The following is a 21245-nucleotide window of genomic DNA, read 5'->3' as shown; positions in this document are numbered from 1 at the left end:
AGCCGGACACGGGGCTTGAACTCAAAAACCCTGAGATCACGACCTGGACTAAAGTCAGACGCCCAACTGACACAGCCACCCAGGTGCCCCAAGAACCCCAAACTTCTTAATAATTATTTATAAAAAATAGTTTCATGCCTCAGTGGAAATTGCCTAAAATGTAGGAAATTGTTTCAATGGCATTAAAATCCAAGATGACACAGAAAAATTTGAGATGATTGATCTATTATCCCTAGGTAATGTCTCTGCCAGAATCCACTTGATAGTTTTTATGGGCTCTTCAAAAAATGTCCAATTTCTGAAAAGAAATTGACATGTCTGGACTATGTATAGAAGCATTACATCATTCACTTATCTCAGAAGAAAGTCTTTGGTACCAGAATGGGCCTTTCTTTTTCTTTCTTGCTTTCTTTCTTTCTTTCTTTCCTTCTTTCTTTCTTTCTTTCTTTCTTTCTTTCTTTCTTTCTTTCTTTTAGTGTTATCAGATTGATCAAACCATTGGAGCACAAGTTTTCAATTCAAAAAGGAATGTGTTTGTTCTTGTTAATTAATACAGCAGGCTCTGGATTACAAGGGGGTAAACCAGGTTCTAACCTCAGGAAAGGAGGTTTATGGGAGCAGGGTTCATTACTGCTTGTCTCTGGAAAGGCTGTAAATCAGCATGCAGACTTCAAGGAGGAAACTCTTTAACCTGGTCATTTACATAATTATGTGTCAGCACACTTTTTCCGCCCCTTCTCCCCTTGGTTGGCATTACATTTTCTTCAAGTATTTATCTTTTTAAAAATAATATCTCCATTTGCCCTTCAACGTAAAATCACAGACAGGACCTGACTGATACAGGCAACAGAAAACACCTACCCGAGACTCTAAAATGGCTCAACCAAAACACGTTTTCTTTGATATCCTGTAGTTCGAGGCATGTGCTATTTCTTGAGCAGATGGAAATTTTTTTGTCATCTAATAGAGTTCAAGGAGATATCTGGCTGGGGAAACCAATGTATAAAAAAAGAGAAACCGCTATTTAATTTTGTTTGTTTTTGTAGCTAAAAGAAAAAAAAGTGATTGTCCTAGATATGCTCAAATTTACCATCTGGTTCTCATTCCATATTCTCATGGCTCAAAAAAATCACTAGATCCAGGACTGCCTATTAGGGTTATTCTGATTAAGAATGGTTAGGAGGACAGATGGTAGAATTATTTGGTAGAGAAAGTGATGGGGGACAGTGAACTACTTAAAATGAATACTCTGCCAGCATAGGAGCTGTTGAATTATTGGGTGGAAACTCTAAGTTGAGTGTCATGTCTGGAACATCCCCATGTGGAAAGCATTGCTCACAGAAGGTAAAAAAAAAACTTTTGACAAAAACGTATGTACATAAATATAACAACCTAATCATGTGTCATTATTATTGTTTGTTATAGTTAGCACTTGTTGAGAATTTATGTATCATAAATTATACTGATTTCTTTTAATTGAAGAATAATTGACATACGATATTGTATTAGTTAGTTGCAGGTGCACAAGTAGTGAATCAGTATTTACATACTATGAAATCGTCACCACAATAAGTCTAGTTACCATCTATTGCCATACAAAGTTGTTATAATATTATTGACTATATTCCCATGCTATCCTCTGTGTCTCTGTGTCTCATTTATTTTATAACTAGAAGTTTATACCTCTTAATTCCACTCACCTATATCGTCCCTCTCCCACAGGGGCCCTCCTCCCCTCAGGTAACCATCAGTTTGTTTTCTGTATCTTTGAGTCTGTTTCTGGGTGTTTTTTTTTTTTTTTTTTTGTCTATTTTGTTTTTATTAGATTCCACATATAAGTGAAATAATACGGTATTTATGTTTCCCTGTCTGACATATTTCATTTAGCATAATGCCCTCTAGGTCCATCCATGTTGTTGCAAATGGCAAGATTTTATTCTTTTTTTATGACTTGAGTTGTACTAATTTCTGACATGCACTATGTCATTCCCTCCTCAAACAACCCCAAGAATCAAGTATTCCTACAACTTCCTTTTTTTCACACCCAGAAATGGAGACCTTGAGAGTTCCAGAATTTGCCCAAGGTCAACTAAGAAGTGGCCAAATGGGAGACTCAAAAGAAGTCCAATTTTGAAGCCCTTACCTACTAAACCACATTGCTTTCTGTAACCTTGAATGATTGTGAATGCAGCCAGTAGGGGTCCATCTGCTTTAGTCCTCCATTCAACTTGTTTTTCCCAATGTCCACCCTCTCCCTCCACTCTTCCCTTGACATATGCCTTGAACTTGACTGTGATTGAAGGAGTTTCCAAGGAATACCACTTGCGATACAGTTTCGAATTCTAGATGTCATGTCTGCGGTCACATTTTCCTTGCCTACAGAACCTCCTTCCTTGGTGTACAAAACAGCACTGATCATTTTTAGCTTGCCTCTGTTCTGCTGCCATGCACGATTAACTTTGCCGTTACCCTCAGGCCTTTTGGGACATTAATATTTGACTGACTTCACTCATCCATTGGCAGTCCATGTTTCGAATTCTTTGTTAGTTCTCCAATATATTAGATTGTGACTCGCCAAGTTGAATTTCAGTCCCTCTGTGGTTTTCTCCTCAATTTATTCCTCTGCCATTGCAGCAATTCCCCATTTAGCATCAGATTTCGTTACTGTGGTATTTCCACATTCTTCCAGTTTGTCAATAGAGATGTTAAGACCAGAGAGACCTTCAAAGTGACCCCTTGGTTCCTATCTCTATTCTCTTTCAGTGACACCAACCAGGAATAGGTTAAAGCGAATACAGATGGTGAAACTGGATTGCGAGAAGCACCTAAACTTGTTGCCAAGGGTCAAAAGAATTACCCATGTGGCAATCATATGGAAGGGGACTTGGAACAGCAGGAATCGAGCGGTTCCAGTAAAACTAGAAAACACAAGGGAGAGGATGAAACAACCTTAGTTCTTGTTGCTAGAGATAGCATGAGGAGCGACGTGTATAGTGCCCAGAACATTGTTACAAGTTCTTACAAAACAAATTGTATTTTCTCAGAAATGGTTAATGTCATTTTACTTTCACAGCCGGGGTTGTTTTTCATCTCTTCAAAACCATCACCCCAGAAGGTGAACGTTATCTCCATTCAACGTATAGAAATGGGGAAGCACAAAAAGATACAAAAGCACTGATTTGAAGTGATACATGCACCCCCATGTTTATAGCAGCCTTGTCAACAATAGCCTAATTATGGAAAGAGCCCAAATGTCCCTCAGCTGATGAATGGATTACACACACACACACACACACACACACACACACACACACACTGGAATACTACTCAGCCATCAAAAAAATGAAATCTTGCCATTTGCAATGATGTGGATGGAACTAGAGTGTATTATGCTGAGTGAACTAAGTCAGAGAAAGACAAATACCATATGATTTCACTCATGTGTGGAATTTAAGAAACACAACAGATAAGCATAGGATAAGGGAAGGAAAAATAAAATAAGATAAAAACAAAGAGGGAGGGACAGCTAGGTGGCTCAGTTGGGTAAGTGTCCAACTCTTGATTTCAGCTCAGGTCGTGATCCCAGCGTCATCAGATTGAGCCCCGCGTCTGGCTCTGTGCTGAGAGCACAGAGCTTGCTTGGGATTCTCTCGTCCCCCAGCCCCCCTCTGCCCCTTCCCCCTTTCTCTTTCTCTCTTTGTCTCACGCACACTCTCCCTCTCTCTCTCAAAATAAAAATAAACTTTTAAAAACCAGAGAGGGAGGCAAACCATAAGAGAGTCTTAACTATAGAGAGCAAACTGAGGGTTGCTGGAGGGGAGGTAAGTGGGGAAATGGGTAAATGAGTGATGGGCATTGAGGATGCTTGTTGGGATGAGCACTGGGTGATCTATGTAAGTGATGAATCACTAAATTCCACTCCTGAAACCATTATTACACTATATGTTAACTACTATATGTTAAGAACTTAAATAAAATCTTGAAAGAAAAACAAAATAGAAACCGGGAAGCAACTTGACAAAGCCCCTTTCTCTTTGGCATCAGACCAAAGTCCACTCATTTCTAGTAAATTTGGAAAGGCATCTGAAATTTAGCAATACGACTAATAAATTGTACATAATAAACACACAATAAATATCTGTTTAATAAAAATCCTTTGCAATCAAATCAGAAGTTCTGTCCTGAAGGTTCAAGAAGTGGTGTTTCTACAAGAGAACCATACCTTGATCCTTCCCTACCCTCTCCTGTATGTCTGTGGGGGCATTTGACTTCTATCTATTAGAAGACTTGTGGTACTAGTTTGCTCAGGCTGCCATATAAAATGCCACAGTCTGGGTGGCTTCAACAACAGACATTTATTTTTCACAGTTCTGGAGGCTGAAAGTCCAAGAGCAAGGTGCCATCAGGGGTGGTTTCTGGTGAGGCCTCTCTTCCTGGTCTGTAAAGAGCCACCTTCTCGCTGTGTCGTCACGTGGCCTTCCTCTGCATGTGCATGGAGAGAGAGAAAGAGAGGGAGAAAGGGAGAGAGATCTGGTGTCTCTTGTTCTTCTTATATGGACACCAATCCTATTGGATCAGGGTCCCGATCTTACAGTCTCATTTAATCATAATTACTTCCTGAGGTGCTTGGGTGGCTCAGTCGGTTAAGCGTCTGACTTTGGCTCAGGTCATGCTCTCACAGTCCGTGAGTTCGAGCCCCATGTCAGGCTCTGTGCTGACAGCTCAGAGCCTGGACCCTGCTTCGGATTCTGTGTCTCCCTCTCTCTCTGCTCCTCCCCTGCTCATGCTCTGTCTCTCAAAAATAAATAAATACATTTTTTAAAAAATCTTAATTACTTCCTTAAAGCCCCAGTCTCCAAATACAGTCACATTGAGGGTGAGGGCCCCAACACATGAATCTGGGGCCGGAGGCAGGCACAATTCAGGCTCTAACACGTGTTGGTGCTGTGTATCACCTTCATAGTTGAGCTCTGAGTCTGGTGTGGGTGTAGGTGTGTTCCATTTTTCCATTACGCGTCTCTCGCTACTGCTCCAGAAACACACACACACACACACACACACACCCCACCCTACCACCACTTTGAAATGCCAGGCTTCAGAAAATAGTGAGGCAGTTCTGATCCTCTCGTGGGCCTGGGGTGACACCCTTATCTGAGACGGTGCTGTCTTCCGGTTCCTCAAGAGAGAGCAGTTTCTCAAGAAGAACTGTGCAGACCCCTTGGCTAATGTACTAAGTTGTACAGTGTCCCCTCAAATTCCTGTCCGCTTCCAACCCGTGAATGTGACCTCTTTCGGAAACAGGATCTTGAAGATGTCATCGAGTAAAGATGAAGTCACGCTGGATGACGGTGGGCCATAAGTCCCGTGACAGGTGTCGTTATGAGGAGAGGGAGACACAGATCCACTGAGACAAGACAGCCAAGAGAAGGCAGAGGGAGGAACCAGACTCATAGAGTTACAAGCCAAGGGACCCCAAGGATTCCTGGCAGGCACCAGCAGGAAATTCGTGATTTCTCTCCTTCACATGGTCCTGTCCAATTCATAAGTAGCACTCATGGAGGGCGCTTCTAAGATGTGTCCCGCTCCTGACCACTTCTCTCCGTCCCTATCTGAGGTCGCTGTCGACCTCATCTAAGCCATGGTCAGCGTTCATTTAAAGTACTGGGATAGTTCCTCCGTTGGCCTCTCGGGTCTCACTCTTGACACCCTATAATCCATCCTGTGCACAGGGGCCAGTGTGATTTGTAAACATTTAAATCTGATCTCCTCGCTCCCCTTCGTAACCCCCGACAAAGGTTGCCCATGGCAGTCGGGATGAAACCCAATTGGCTTTTCCAGCTCCTACCACCCACCTTCTGTGATCCGGCCTCTGTCTACAATTCCACCTCCGCCTCACGCCCTCCCTGCTTGTACACACTTTCCAGCCACGTCTGTATCCACGACGCCTAGTTCTCTGTTTAGGTCACGCTTTCTCCCGGGTCTTGTTGCACGTGTCTGCTGCTCACTACCGGACACGCACACACTTGCTCAATTTAAGTATCACTTTCTTGGAGAGACCTCCTCTGGGTGTACAATTTAAAATAGTCCCTTGGGACTCCTGGGTGGCTCAGTCGGTTGGGCGTCCGACTTCGGCTCAGGTCATGATCTCAGGGTCCGTAAGTTCGAGCCCCGGGCCGGGCTCTGTGCTCACAGCTCGGAACCCGGAGTCTGCTTCGGATTCTGTGTCTCCTTCTCTCTCTGCCCCTCTCCCGCTTGTTCTCTGTCTCTCTCTATCTCTCAAAAATAAATAAATGTAAAAAAAAATTTTAAATAGTCCCACAGTGTTGGTCCATCACATCAGGTCTCTGTAGGCACTTTGTGTTTGTTTTTCTTGTGTATTTGTTTGTTTGTTTTCCTCCCTCACCTGTAATGTAAAGTCCACAAGAGCAGGGACCTCTTCTGCCTTGTTCACTCCAGAAAGCCAAGGATGGGAGCATGGCTTGACACAGCGAAGCTGCTCGGTAAATATCTGCCTAATGAAGGAGCAAACAAAGAGCTGGAGAAATTATTGTCATGATGGTGTTTGTGGGGGTTTCCAAGGATCACCAAGTCACAGAGACCCTTCCTTCCTTTCCTTTGCTGAGAGGATCTCGGTACCCCTCAGCATCACCCATGGCCATGACATGATCCGGCTTTGAAACATGTTTGTTAAAATTTTTTAGCGTTTATTTATCATTGAGAGACAGAGACAAAGCATGAGTGGAGGAGGGGCAGAGAGAGGGGGAGATACAGAATCTGAAGCAGGTTCCAGGCTCCGAGCTGTCAGCACAGAGCCCGACGTGGGGCTCGAACTCACAAACCACAAGATCATGACCTGAGCCAAAGTCTGACGCTTAACCAACTGAGCCACCCAGGTGTCCCATGTTTTTGTTTTTGTTTTATTAATCACCCTGAGTGTTTCACCTATTTCACTCTGAAAGGAGTAAGTTATCAAGTTATTATTATTATTATTATTATTAATTTTATTTTATTTTTTGCCTGCCTCAAGGGATACAAGATAGTTAAGAGTACGTTGAATATACAAGGGGTAGTATGTGATAGTTTCCCTGGGCTTGGGCAAAAACTTTTGACTGCTCAGTGATGCCTGAAATTCCTCTACCTAAGCGAAGCTTTTCATCCTGGATCAGAGATGAAGTTTAAAGATAAAAGACACAGCATTGGCACCTGGGGAGGGAGGTGGGAGAAACCACCTGTGAGGGCAAGAGTTGAACATCGGTCCCTCTGTGTGGCTTCCTTCGCGATTTTTATCCTGCCGTAGAAGTGAGAAGTTGGGTCACAAGAGCTGCCTAACTCTGACTAGTGGGCGAATCAACACGCATGCTCCGTTATGCATCCCAACTGCTTTGGAGCCCCTTCCTTCTCTCCACCTTTTGCTAGGCCCCTTCTCCCTACAAACTGTCTTAGGCTGTTCCTTGCGTGCGGAAAACATTTCTCTCTGGCTTTTTTCTCAGCAAAATCCGTCTCCTGCAAATTTGTTTTCAGAACTATGTTTTACCAAATCTTTTGAATCCGGTCCCTGAGTAAAATTCCCTCCCTAGGAGGAGAAGACCTGAGACATGGCTCAGGGAGGAAGAGAAACAAGACAGAAAGTCAGCGATTCCTCATCCGCGAAGCCTGCCTTCCTTCCAGACACTTCTTTCTGGTTTCTTATTTGCTTCTTATCCTGATTTGCCCTTCAACCGCAAGCCCAGTGGACAAAGTCTGTCCCCTCCTTCGTGTTCTCAAAAGCACTCTATAAATTACAAAGGCACCTGTTTTGTTGTAGTTTCCCTATGTTATCTGAATTGCTTCCCTTACGCGGACTTTTTCACAATGATAGATACCCATGCTGTCCTGATTCAACATCTAGTTTCAGTGAGGGACACAGAGTTGATGATAATGCAGGGGTTCGGAGCACAGAGCACAAAGCCAGAGATATGGATCTAAATGTAGTAGTTATGCATCCCCACTCTGCACTTGAAATTGAAATTTAGGCCATATTTTATCAGGGTACCTCCATTTTATATGTAAAGAAAGGGGGGAAAAGGCAAGGTGAGAGTTGTGTTGGGCTCTAAAATAAAAATAGATGTTAGCAGAATCAGGTAAGATAAGGCACACAGATTCACTCTGTAAAACATATGTGTATACAAGTATAAAGTCATAATGTATTATACAGACAGTTGGGTTGTTTTTTTTTTTTTTTTCACTTTCAGACTATGTGAGTGTTTTAAGCTTTCAGAAATTTTTTGAATTTCTTACCAGATGGAAGAGGGCAGAAGGTATAAAGAGTAACTTAGTTTTCTCCTCCGATTCTGCTCAAAGGTTTTTGTAGGTTGCTAAAGAAAATGGGTGGAGAATTTACTTATTTTCGTATGTTCTTTTTAAAAAAAAAATTTTTTTCTTAAGTAGGCTTCATGCCCAGCATGGAGCCCAATGTGGGGCTTGAACTCACAACCCTGAGATCAAGACCTGAGTGGAGATCAAGAGTCAGACGCTTAGCCCACTGAACCACCCAGGCACCCCTTTCATATGTTCTGAATATTATTTTATTATCTTGATTTCCTCAAGTTATGAAGGAGCCAGTCACGATGATACAGGTCCAGTCTATGTCCTGTTCCCAGAAAAGAAAGGAAATGTGTTATTAATAATCCCTGTTATTAACTGAAATGATTAGAACTGATTTACATCATCAGAGGGTACTTAATATTTGAATAGTTTAGCATCTTTGTGGTCTTTATCCTGGTTAAACCTCGACATCTCTGAGAAGAGAGAAAAGCAGAAGTGTTATACCCACTTTAGGGATGGGCAGACTGAGGGCCAGAGAAATTTACACCTGGGATTATAATCAGTTGTGTGCTGTTAATCGACTGTCCTGGGGAGGGAACCCCCGAACCCTGATTTGTAGCATTTGCTGGTTCTTGGGGTGTAAATACTCCCACGCGGCTGGCTTCAGGCTGCCTATGTGAAGCCAGTCAACATGCAGTTGGAAGAGATCCAAATGGTGGCTGATGCGCGATGCCGAGGAGATTGAGGTGCGAGGCGCGGGCAAAGCCAGGTCACGTAAGTCCAGAAACGAAAGGTTTTGGAAATGGAAAGCACAATATACCTCTGAAAGCGGGGTTTGCCTGGGGCTGAGGACAGAGATTGTCCACAGGTGTTGACAAGTTACCCCCCGGGTCCCCTTGCTTTTTCCATTTTAATCCTGATTCCAGCTCTCCTTACCTGGCAGGAGATGAGAGAATTATCCTATAGAGAAGCTGAAGCAGCCAAAATCCAGGTTCCTGCTTCTCCAGACAGGTTGCCCCGAGCCCTTGTGCTGCACTCGGCTTCCCGCTCTGCTCCCACCCCCAGAACTGCTGCACTGGGGGGCTGAATTCTGTGGCGTCCCCAGAGGCTGCCCGCCCCCCCGCAGGGTCTGGTGCAGGTGTGGGGCAGGCCAGGGTCAGCGGGGTCCCCGGGCTACCAGTGCCAAGGCTATTTGGTGGGGGACTCTGCACAGTCTCCCCCCTGCTCCCTATTCAGGAACCAGCACAAAAGGGCAGTCACCTGGGGGGGCAGGGGGGAAGGTGGGGGTGCAGACCGTGCCTTATTTTCTTATTCGTTTGGTTATTCCTGTCTATGATTTTATCTTTCTTCGGGAACTGTGAAAAACATCTGAAATCTGAGATAAAGGTGGGTTTCTCCAAGCAAATTTAGCTGTGCTTTGTCAAGGCACTGTGGGTACCGCCCATCTAACTACTTTAAATCGGTCTTTCTCTTAACAGAAGACCATGGGGGAGGGGGAGGAAAAATAAAAGTTAGAGACAGAGGGAGCCAAGCCATAAGAGACTCTTCAAAAACTGAGAATAAACCGAGGGTTGATGGGGGGTGGGGGAGAGGGGAAAGTGGGTGATGGGCATTCAGGAGGGCACCTGTTGGGGTGAGCCCTGGGTGTTGCATTTGCCAAGAAATTTCATATTAAAAATAAATAGTGTAAATCGGTGTTTCTCAAGGAGTGTGTTATTAGCATCTGGGGTGGGGCATTTCTTGATTATGGAAGTTCCGTGCCTCTGCTTGTACCTGAAAAAAAATGCCCAGGGTGCTCCCAGGAATAATGAGAACTCAAGAAAATCCCCAGTCTTTCCCAAATGTCTCTTCTGTCAAGTGCTATCCTCACTGGATGAAAACCCAGGTTCTCAGTGATATTTTCGGCTTGAGGCTTTTGGGATCTCGCAGGTAGTTCGAAATACGGTTTCCATTCTCCCCGGGACCAACTGGTAGCTCCAAATTCTCACGGCTTTTTTCTACTATAATCTGTTCCGAGACAAGGGTTGAGACATTTGCTGTTCCCTGTAGTAGCTTGAATCAGAGGGTACGGTCTTGCTTTCTCCTTTTCTCCCATGCTCACGTGTAACCCTCTGGAATCTCATCTTCATCTAGACCATCACTTATTGAGACCCCCACCTGGGGCCCACCTTGGACTTCATATTCTGCCCCGTATATCTGCTGAGGTCATAAAAACTAAAACTCTAGGGCATCGGTTTAGGCAAAGGACCTGAGCACCAAAGCTGGATTGAGTGCTCTTCTGGCCTCCCCTCCTGGTCTGACAGTTGATATCTTGTTTTTCTGTTTGTCTTCTTTTCTTTTTTTGTTTTTGTTTTTGTTTTTTTTTAATTTTACCCAAGATTTCTAGTCCTTTTCAGAAGCTGGAGTGGTTTAGCTATCATAACGGAAATCTTGGCAAGGCATCAGTAGTTACAAATTTCATAGCTTGATTAGGAAAAAAAAGTATTATAAAAATGAGCACTTTTATGAGAAAGGCGAAACCACGGGATTCAGGAATAACACGAATCACGCGATATAAGGAGAATCCAGAGTGTGGGAACCAGAGAGTTTTGGGTCTGAATCCCCGCTGTACCACATCCTATCTGTGTGGCTTGGGGTAAGTTCTCAAATATCTTTAAAGCTCAGTTTCCTCCTCTGTACATTGAGGGAAAAAAAAAATCACACCTCTCAAGGCAGTTGAGATGATTGAGGAGATCGTATATTTTTGGCCCTGTCCCTTCCCCTTTAGTTCAGCTCTGGGGACTTTCAAATCTTATTCACGTTCCTTTACTTTAAAACAAAACAAAACAAAACAAAACAAAACAAAACTCTTGCCATTCTCTTGTCTTTGCAGTGGGCCTCGCAAAGGGAACTGGGCACACCTGGGTGCCAGATGAAGTTTTAATTAAATCTATAGAAGCTCAGGGAGCAAATTCAAGTATATCCTCAGATATAGAACTTAGAATCTCTCTCTCTTTTTTTAAAGTTTATTTATTTATTTATTTATTTATTTATTTATTTATCTCTTTTGAGAGAGAGAGAGAGAGAGCATGCCTGTGAGCAGGGGAGGGGCAGAGAGGGAGAGAGAGAATCCCAAGCAGGCTGTGCACTGTCGACACAGGGCCAGATGTGACACTCGATCTCACGGACTGTGAGATCATGACCTGAGCTGAAATCAAGAGTCGGATGCTTAACCGACCGAGTCACCCAGGCACACCAAACTTAGAATCCCTTAAAAGAGGCCCAGTTGTAAATCAACAGACCACTTCCCATCCCCAAATACCTGACATATTCCTCAGATGTGTACTATCATGGATGCCGTTAGCTGTTTGAGAAAATGGACAGTGTCATGAAAATACAACCCCAGATAATGCCACCGAGACCGTCTTTTATGTTCTTTAAAAACTGGAAGAAATAGACAAATCCAGCTTGTTCTCATGTGACCAGAGTACAGGGAGCTCAAAACTCCAGGTCAGAAATCACACTTGTGATGATCAGAAATGGGAAACCATTGGAAGAGGGAGTGAGTAGACAGGTAAGCTCTTGGTTACAGTTGGGTTTTTAATAAGCTACTGAGAACAGTTATGAAAACTCCCAACGTAGACCCAGAATATGAATTATCTCAGAGAGAGAGAAGGAGACAGAGAGGAGGGGGGAAGGAAGAAGAAAGAGGAGGAGGAGGAAGAGGAGGAGGGAGGGGGGAGGGAAAGAGAAGGAGGAAGAGAGCGGGGGAGAGGGAGAGGGAGAGAGAGAGAGAGAAAAAACATTGTGATGATTCTGCTCGCTATTTCATCAAAGACCATGTACCTTCAATGAGAATGAAATGGAAGCCAAATCTGTTGTTGGTCCTGGGGGACCTGGTTGCAGAATATCTCATACCACCGAAAATGATTCTCATTTTGCATATATATTTTATCCATAGAAAATGGCTTTTACATGTATGCAAGCCAGTAACTTCATTTGATATGGAACTGATGAAAAAGCAATCTGTGGTAATGTGAGATTACATTATGTGTAAATGTGAGAGAGATTTGGCGGCCTTGGATTTGAGAGAAAAGGAATGTCTACCTTCGTTTGGGTGATTGTCGGGGGTAATTTTTTTACACGTGATTTTTGCCAAATAGGCCGACTTTAGACTCTAACCCAGTACAGTGTAACTCTACCGTGATTGGAATTTATATTCTCTACACGATAATCAATAAGCTATGTTAGCACTTGGATTGGTGAGAGCGAATCTGTTTTTATATACCTTCAAAAGTGTGAAAAATTAAACATAATTCGGATGAAATCAACCACCAGTGGAAGCAATCTACCCTCAAAATCATACAAAAACCCTCTTTTCTTTCCAAATCTTGATCTAAGTGCAAGGGTGTTTATCAAATACGTAAGAACTTAAGTTATAGCCACCATGAGATAAATGTTGACGCATTTAATTCTGGTAGATTAGGGGTAACGTTCTAAAAGATGTGAAATCTCGCAAAAAGAGATTCAGAGTCAGAATTTTTCAGGAATAAGTAAACGCTGTCCAGGAGGTGGACCAGGAAATTTTCTACTTCCTGTATCCCAACAAATAAATAATGCATACGCTTGGTGAGCATACAGTGGCAGCGAAGGGAGTTTAATCATTCTGCAGCCTATTTTATCCTGGTTGTGGTAGATTGGACGCTCCAGCTATAGAAAATTATCCTTCTAGGAGGTCCTGATTGAAGATAATGGGTACCTTAGCACAAAATCCCAACAGACACACGGCAGACTATTAAGTCTGGACTAGATGCCAAAAGTTCCACAGCAACTTGGTGTTTGAAAGTATGTATTTCATATAATTATCAAAGTTGCAACTAACCATCTGTTTCAATATCATGGCATCGTGCTGTTGGTCAGCACTGTAAAAATGAACATCTTGTTGTTTTTGATGAGCACCATTTAGGTTTATCTGAGCATATGAAACACTAATGGTAATTTAATTCAACATTCATTGTGTGTCTAGAATGTGAACGGCATGGCAGTAGGCAGTAGGAGAAAGATTGGGCAAAAAGAATTCCTTTTCTCAAAGTGCTTGCCGACCGGCAAGAGAGACAAAGACTGTGCACAGATTGCTCTTGCAGAGGGCGTGATGGGGTTATTTGTTTTAGACATGGTTTGCACACCTACTCCATGCCTGGTACTGTGCTTAAACCTGCGGATACAGCCTCACGAGACACAGTCTTTGCTCTCAAGGAGGTGACAATAAGGTTGCAGAGGGCAGCAGGAAGAGACACGGCCATGGAAAGTCACGTATACTGTTCTTCGTGCTATGATAGAGAAAACCGGAGGGTATGTTGAGTCACAAGGGAAGAAGATCCTATACCGCCCTCCTTTGGGGGCATCGGGAAAGGCTACTCAAAGACCCCTAGGCTGAATATTTAAGATCGAGCATTTATTGACTGTTTCACTCAGCACATGCACACTGACCCCCACCCTCTTCTGCACGCTGCGCGAGACAGAGGGGCCCTACAGCAGCAACACGATGAAGCTCCCTGGGTGCATGGAGCATATTTTTCTAGTGGGAGGAAAGAGGGAGTAGTGAGTAGATGATGAAGCTAGTATCAGCTGCTAAACTCACTTTGAAACCTTAGGTTATGTGGGGACAAAAATAATAACTATATGTTAACGCTGAATCTTCTTAATCAGAAAACACGGTACTTAAATTCTACTATTTTCATTGCTTCGCTGGATTAGAAACACATCTCCTAAAGACAGCAATCATCTGTTAATAGTTAAGCAATCTCACTAATTTAATTATAGCCAACCGAGGAAGGGGTAAGATGGGAGCAGAACATACCAGAAAGGAAAACAATGGTAGGGAAACATACCACATTGGCAAGTCATAGACACAAGGGAGGATGATGTCCTCGCACACCTGTAAACGTATTTAGTGTGGCCAAGGCGTAGGGGATGTTGCAGCAAGAGGGAAAAGTAAGCAGTAACTAGATCATAAAGCCCTGTCTGCCCGACTGAGGAACTTGGACGTTATTAACAAGGGAGATTTTCATCCTGTCATCCAGATGATCAAATGTTTGTATTAGAAAGATGAATCTGGCAGCAGAGTGGGGAATGGTCAGGAGGGGGGGCAAAGTTGGAGATGGGGGTTAATCACAAGGCTGCTGCAATTGTCCAGAGGAGAAGTGATGCGGGTCTGAGCTAAGGCAGAGTCAGTGTTGACGGACATGAGCTAAATTAAGGAAGGCAGAATCCTTGGGGGTCTAGTAATTAACAGGGTATGGAGCCTCTGTCAGATGCTCCAGTGAGAGGGGCGCTCGTTTTCAAGATGGAGACCCTAAGGAGGAACATATTTAAAAAGCCAAATTAACCAAGACCAAATTAGGGTGTTTGAGATATGTGAGGGACAAATAAATGGGTGTCTTCAGGAGGCAGCTGCATCTATGAGTTTAGAGCTCAGCAGAGTTGGGGACTGGGAATCACTGAATCCAGGGCCGTCTGGGTGACTGAGGAAGCTATGGGAGTATCTGAGGAGAGAACTGAGGAGAGAAGCAGGAACTGATGAGAAGAGAAGAGAATATTCACACTGAGGTGCAGCCAGAGAGGAGCCCCCTCAAAAAAAAAAGACCAAGAAGGAGTTGCAGGGATAAAGGGAGAGCAGGGTTCTGGAAAGCTAGGGGATTTGTAAGCAGAAGGAAGTGGGCAACTGTCAATCACAACAAGAGTTTGTGATATGGAGCCTGAAAATTGTCTGCTGTTCAGCAACGGCAAAGCCTGTGGCCACCTTCCGCAGAGAACTTTTAGAATGTGTGTGGCACGGGGCTGAGGATGGGGGCTGTGTACAGGGATGAGGAGGCAGGACATTATAAAAGGTTAAAGAAAAGGTGAGGGATTAAAGAGTGGAGACAATGTTTGGAGAGAACACTCAAGAATGTTGACTCTGAAAATAACGAAAGTGAATAGAACTAGGGATGGAATCAAGAAAGCACCCTCTCCTTTGCCAGTGGGAGAGGCTTCAGGTGATTATTTTAAGCTGAAGCTAATGGCGGGGGTGGAGGAGGGAGAGAGAGAGAGAGAGAGAGAGAGAGAGAGAGAGGGAAATATTTCAGAGAAAAAGGGACTCTGGCTCCCAGAGGCAGGGGGAGATACAGGTCCAGAGCAGAGAGGGAGTAGCTTTCAACTGAAGGCAAACAACTTTTTCGATTAAAATGGAGCGAAGAAGGTGTGATGTTTAATTTTATGTGTCAGCTTCAGTGGGCTAAAGGGTGTCCAGGTAACTGGTCAAACATTGTTTTGGGGTGTGCCCATGGGAATGTCTCTAGGAGAGATTAGCATTTGAGTCAGTAGGCTGAGTAAATGAGATTGCCTTCACTAATGTGGGGTGGCAGGTGGCTGTGGGGGGGGGGGGTACATCATCCAGCCCATTGAGGGCCTGCCTACAACGAAAAGGCAGAGGAAGGTTGAATCACTCTCTTTTTTGCTGGAACCGAGACACCTATCCTTTGCCCTTGGACATTGGTACCTCTGGTTCTCAGGTTTTAGGACATAGACTGGAACTTACACCATCAGTCTGATTCTCAGGCCGTCAGACTCGGAATTTACCACTGGCTTCGCTGGTTCTTCTCGCAGAGGGCAGACTGTAGAACTTCTCAGCCTCCATAACTATGTGAGCCAACCCCTCCAATAAATCTCCTCCTCTCTCTAATGTAGATATACAGATCTATAGCTATAGCTATATCTGTCTCCTGTTGGTTCTGTTTCTCTGGAGAACCCCGACCGATACAGGAGGAGTGGCTGTGTTTGTGGGCTGGGAAAGCTAGAAGCCAGCGGAACTCAATGCTTGTGGGTTCTGTTTTCACTCTGAAGTAGGAGGAAGGGTCAAATGCCAAGTAACGATGATAGTATGTGTTATTTGGGATGGGAGGAGAGGAGGAAAATGTGAAGGGCCAAAAAAGAGATGGATATAATTTTGACTAATGTGTAGGACAAGGTTTTGTGGAGGAGGCAGATTTGGCCCCACTGTGGACAAGATGGAGGAAGACGGTGAAGGAAGAGGAAGTTCCGGGAAGGGGACTACAATGAGAAGAAGAAAGAAACTGAAGAGTGAAGGTCATTTCAAGATCGCCCATTCACAGAACTGAGAATGTTGGTTAGATAGCAGGTTGCATGAAGGCAATTATACAGATATAAAAATGACAAATGTTATGTTTATTTATGCGTCTATAGAATCCAACCTGGCTCCTGGCACAAATATGGGTCCTCAATACATGTGTGTTAAGTGAATGAGAGCAACTTCATTTGCTGTACCACAAATTAGAAAAATTAAAAAGAGTGTCCAAGGGCAGCCAATGGATGCTAATTTCCTTTTTTTTTAATAGCAAAATATTGGGGCACCTGGGTGGCTCAGTTGGCTAAGCGTCTGACTCTTGAGCTCAGGTCAGGATCTCAGGATTCCTGAGGTCAAGCCCCACATCAGGCTCCATGCTGTCAGCATGGACTCTCTCTCTCCCCCCCTCTCTCTCTGCCCCTCCCCATTTGCATGCACTCTGTCTCTCTCAAAATAAATAAATAAACTTAAAAATAAATAAAATAGAAAGATATCATTACATTTCGTTTTCCATCTATGGAGATGCTCTAGTCACTATTGCTATACAACAAACTATCCCAAAACTTAGTGGGTTAAAACAACAACCTTTCAAAAGGTGAAGGTCACTGATTCTGTAGGCAAGGAATTCGTACATGGCTCAGCTGGGTAATCCTTCTGCTTCTGGTGACTTTGAGGTTACTTAGTGGTACTCAGTTAGCAGATGGGCTAGTCTGAGGGTCCACAATGCTAAACATCCTATAATGCATGGGACATCCCCCACCCACTCTTCCTCACAAATGATTTTTCAGCCCAAAATGTCAACAGTGCGAATGTTGAGAAATTCTGCGGTAGATCCTGGGACCCAAGAGAAACAGACAGCGGCTGCAAAACCTTCTGAAGTCATGCAGAGGGTCACTTCTCCTCCACTGTATTAGTTACAGGATGTTCACAAAGCCAGTCTAGGGAAAGGGACCAGACTCTACCTCTTGATGGGGGTGGGGGGGGGGGTGGGGTGGGGATTAGCAAGGCTTCATTGTGCTACATCATGTGGACAGCACAATTTTGGTAAATGCAGTTTACTAGGACAGAGTTGGAAGCACAAAACAGATGAGGAGGCAGTATTTAATGCCAGAGAAGTTGGAGTCCAGAATATATGTAGAATGCGGATGGGGAATGGAATGGATCCAATGTGCTTCACAGAAAAAGTGTGCTTCCAATAGGAAAGCTGAGAGAGAAAACTGCCTCTCCCCCATCTGGAATTGTCCAGTTGACAAGCGACAAATCAGTGGTGGGTGGGCCTATCAGGAAGAATTGGGCTTCCCCTTCTGCTAGTTCCTTGGGACATCACAGTCTAGGGTCTTTACTGATGCTGAGGTCACTGAGCTTAAGCCATCAATACTTTCACCAGGGATACTCACTCTCTGAGCTCTTGGTACCCATGGAGATTATTGAGAACAGTTCTTTGGTTTGTGTTCATTCTTGTTACCCTCCCCTTAGGGCCAGATCACCCGTGAGGCCAAACCTCTACTCTGCCTTCCGTCAACATGAATTCTTTTGTAAAAAGCTCCTTGGGCCTTTATGTAAAGTCACCAACCTGTCAAATTGGATTTTCAGTTGTATTTTGCTTATTAAAAACATTTTTTTTGTACTGAGTCTTTAAAAGACACTTAAACAAGTTGTCAGTATCTCAAAATTAGAAATTTTGCATAGAATAAAAGAATTGTTTTTGCTACTTTTGCAAGCCTGGAAGATCCAGATACATTGGACCCACAATTTTGTCAGCAACAATTGTTGGAATCAGGTAGCAACTGCCTTGGAGATACTTTGTGGTGGAAAAAGTCTGTGAAGTACAAGCGAGAGTCCTCATCTTAGGGATTCCCAATGCATGGTGGCATATTATCCCCTCTGGCGAGCCCCGAATCATGCCGATAGTAATGATAATGATAATAATCACGGTGTAATTTTGTTTAATGGAGCATTTTCCAATGGGCAAGAAAAATTTTCTTTAAAAAAAAAATGACTTTGACACAGGTAGAAGCAAAATGTAAGCAGGCCCTCGTGAAAGCCTATGCTTTGGACTTCATGAAAATACCTGAATTGGGGATCTTTGGTACATGGCATATATATATATATATATATATATATGCATGCCCTAGTGACTTGTTTGGCTAATAGGGGAATAACAAATGTGACACATGCATAGATTTAAAATTCCTATGTATTATGTCTTGCCCTTACTTCCTTAGAATTCTGAGACCACCATTTGAATAACCTGAGCTAGCCTGCCAGAGAGGCCAGGGGGTGGAGAACTGAGTTGTCCCAGCCTACAAACCAAGCCAACTGGTAGACTCATGTACGAGCTCTCTGGGACCAGCCACTCTACAGACACTTTTCCAAATAACCACAAATACATACACAAACCCAGCTGACACCACCTGGAACAGCTAAATCTTCCCAGCTGAGCCCTGCCCGAAATGCCAACACGCAGCATCATGAGCAAATAAGTGGTCGCCATTTCAGGTTGCAACTTTTGGGATTGAACAGCAATGGAAGACAGACATGTATCACCATCTGAAATTATGTAGGATGATTGGCTTAGTCACTGCCCTCCCTCCTAGGATTTAGCCTAGCGAAGGCAGGAACGTAGCCTCATTTACACTGTGGTTGGCAAGCTTAGAACACAGCCCGGAAGCCACCTATGGAAACCCTCAGGAAATATTAGTTGAATGAATGAAAATCGCCTGAGAATCTCTCATGAAGCAGCCTCATGTGTGCTCCTCCACCTTCTGGAGAAAGGGAAGAGAAGGAGGTGCCCTCAGGAGAAGTGAGGGGATTATAAGTCTGGGTGATTTGGAGTAAACAGTGCTTGACATTTTTTTTTAAGCGTGGAAAATTTCAATCTGCACAAGAGTGGAGAGACTGGTTTTAATACGCTCCTCCTGAACTTGAACTCCTTCTTCAACAATCATACATTTATGACCAATATTATTTCATTTATTCTGAGTGAAAACATTTCTGGAATATCTGAATATGGCCACCCCATCTGATACAAGGTGTGTGTGTCTGTTTTTTTAATTCAGTTGATTCTTAAGTCTATTAGAGAGAAAAATGACTTGAAGTCCTTTTAATTTTTTCCTGAATACAATATTACAAATGAAGCAGCCAGGCTTACTCATTAAATTCCAATCCTCTCAAAAATCTTGGCATACTATTTTAAAGACTACTATATATTAGCTGCACATTATGAACTCAGTCCAGCAGTCTGAATAAAGACAAAACTCCTATTTGGATGAGAAAAAAAAAAGCAATTAAATGTAACTGGTAAAGAGGAAGAAATGGGAAAAAAATGTGAGATTAAGACCAAGATTATTTTTTTTTTATGTGAAATCATCAACACAGGTGAAATTATTTCAAAGATCAAAGGACTGACATTTTGTAAGGAAGCCAAAGAATGTACTATATTTGCTCTGTGGGTCTACACTTATGGCGTCCTGGGCTTTTCTCCCCTCGACTGGACAGGCTCTTTTAATGTAATCAGTTCAAGTTCTGAATCAAGTTTAATTTCAAAGGCGAGCAGTAGAGCACCAGTCCTTTATTATGCAAAACTATTTTACTATCTAATGAATTTACTGTCAAGATATCTCTGCAGGCAATGTTGCTTCCCCCTTTTTTTTAACAGTCTTTTTTTTCAGTTTATAAAATTGCATGAGAATCTCAGGAACAGAACCTCTGAGATCGTAAAAGCCATATTATTCCTGCCTCAATTTTTACTATTAACATAGACAAACAAAAGAATTGAGACAAAACTTGGGCATAAAATATAGGTAATTGTATCATGCACCCTCATTAAGACTTTAATTATTGTAATTTTGAAATTATGCATATGATCAAATACCAAATGTTACGAAGAACGTATAGTAAAAAGTAGCCCTATATGCCCCCTTTGCCCACCTGTCCCAGAGTGCCTTTTTCAAGAGTCAACGATCCAAGCTGTTTCTTGCACCTTTGTAGAGATATTCAGTGCACACACAACCACTGAGTAGGTGCCTCTGTTTTACCTTTCTCACTCAGATAATAACACAGTATAAACACTCTCCAACACTGTTTTCTATTCCCACCATATCCAGCACATCTTGGCAATCATCCCATGTTAGAATGACTGGTGCTTCCTCACGGTTTTCAACGTTGCATAGGATTCCACTATATGATATATTATAATTTATATTATCATTCCTCTATCGATGGATATTTAAGCTGTTTTACTCTTTAGCTGCTGTAGAAAGTGCCACAATTAATAGTCTACTACTCTGTCTTTAAGTTTCTGTGTAAGTATATCTGTAGGATAAAAGCCCTCAGGGGCACCTGGGTGGCTCAGTCGGTTGAACGTCCCACCTCAGCTCAGGTCACGATCTCACGGTTTGTGAGTTCAAGCCCTGCATCGGGCTCTGTGCTGACAGCTCAGAGCTTGGAGCCTGCTTCAGATTCTGTGTCTCCCTCTTTCTCTCCCCCTCACCTACTCATGCTCTGTCTCTCTCTGTCTCAAAAATAAATAAAAACATCAAAATTTTTTTTTAAAAAGCCCTCCAATAGAACTGCTGAGACAAAAGGTATACATGTTTTAAATTTTCATACATATTGACAACTTTTAGGGGGATTATATAAAAATTATACCACCAATAATAATATACCATGTGCCTATTTCTCCAAAATCTTGCCCAATCAGGGTGCCACATAATTTTGACAATATAAGTAAGAAATGGTATCTTTTAAAATTTTTTTTTGATGTTTACTTATTTTTGAGGCAGAAAGAGACAGAGTGTGAGTGGGGGAGGGGCAGAGAGAGAGGGAGACACAGAAT

Source organism: Panthera onca, chromosome A1 (genome assembly GCF_046562875.1).
Source record: "Panthera onca isolate mPanOnc1 chromosome A1, mPanOnc1 haplotype 2, whole genome shotgun sequence".
NCBI lineage: Eukaryota > Metazoa > Chordata > Mammalia > Carnivora > Felidae > Panthera > Panthera onca.
The sequence above is the reverse complement of the archived record's forward strand: the minus strand, read 5'-3'. Positions refer to the sequence as shown.